Consider the following 1,374-nt stretch of genomic DNA (forward strand, 5'->3'; position numbering starts at 1 on the left):
CCCCTCCTTGGGTTTCCGAGGTGGTATCACTATGGAAGTAGATTGCCCCATCTTCCTTCCAAGGAGTGGCTGGTGGGTTTGAACAGCCTGCCTTCTGGTTAACAGTCCATTTGCTTTAGCAACTGTCTATTCAGGATCAAGGTTTAGAGTCTCTTCTGACATCCATTTTAGGTTTTTCCTTTTTTTTTTTTTTTTTTTCCTGTCTGTTTAATGACCTTTTGCTTTCTTCATGTATGATGTTCTTAATGTCATTCCACAGCTCATCTGTCTTCAGTCCTTAATATCTAGTATGATAAATCTATTCATCAGATAGTCATGAAATTCAGATGAGAGATAATCAAAGTTGTATTTTGGCTCTTTTTCACCTTCAATTTTGACTTGCATGTGAGCAGCTGATGGTAGATTAGTCAGCCCCTGCAGTTGTGCTGACTGAAGATGTTGAACTTTTCCATTCCGTCTTTCCACAAATGTAGTCAATTTGACCTTATGCATTTCAACTGGCAATGTCTGTGTATAGTCACCAATTATGCTGTTGAAAAAAAATATATTTACAAGGAATAACTTGTTGATCTTGCTAAATTCTATCATGTGATCTCCTGTGTGATTTCTTTCACCAAGGCTATATTTTCCAACTACTGATCTTCTTTGTTTTCCTAACTTTCCTATTCCAATCTCCAATAATTATCAATGAATCTTGACTGCAGGTTTGCTCAATTTCAGATTAGAGAATTTGGTAAAAATTTTAAACTTCATCTTTGGCTTTTGTGGTTGGTGTTTACATTTGAGTAATAGTCATATTAATTGGTCTTCTTATAGGCATATGGACATTATCCTATTACTGACACCGTGTGTTCTTCAGGATAGTCTTGAAATGTTCAATTTTGTCATCTCTGGTATAGTAGACCATACAATTTTCTGATTCAAAATGGCCAGTACCATTCCAGGTCACTAATGCCCAGGATATTGATCTTTATGTGTTCCATTTTAGTTTTTACCACTTTTAATTTCCCTAGATTCATACTCCATACATTCTATATTCTGATTAATGATGGATATTTACAGCTGTGTCTTCTCATTTTGTGTCATGTCACTTCAGCAAATGAAGCCCCTGAAAGCTTTACTCTACCCATGTCATTAAGGTCACCTTTAGGAGAAAGTTATTCCCCATTATATTTTGAGTGCCTTCTCACCTGAAGGGCTCATCCTCCAGCAATATACAAGACAATGTTTTGCTGCTATTCATAAGCTTTTCCAGCAGTGTTTCACTGGCATTCATAGTTTTTGTTTTGTTTTGTTTTTGTGGCTTATTAGCTCAGTTTATCCATTGCTCCAGCAGGGTGTCATTGTGATTAGATTGAGCAACTTCAAATAATC

The sequence above is a fragment of the Orycteropus afer genome, unplaced genomic scaffold, assembly GCF_000298275.1.
Source record: "Orycteropus afer afer isolate SDZICR_OR568_19922 unplaced genomic scaffold, OryAfe1.0 scaffold00226, whole genome shotgun sequence".
Lineage (NCBI taxonomy): Eukaryota > Metazoa > Chordata > Mammalia > Tubulidentata > Orycteropodidae > Orycteropus > Orycteropus afer.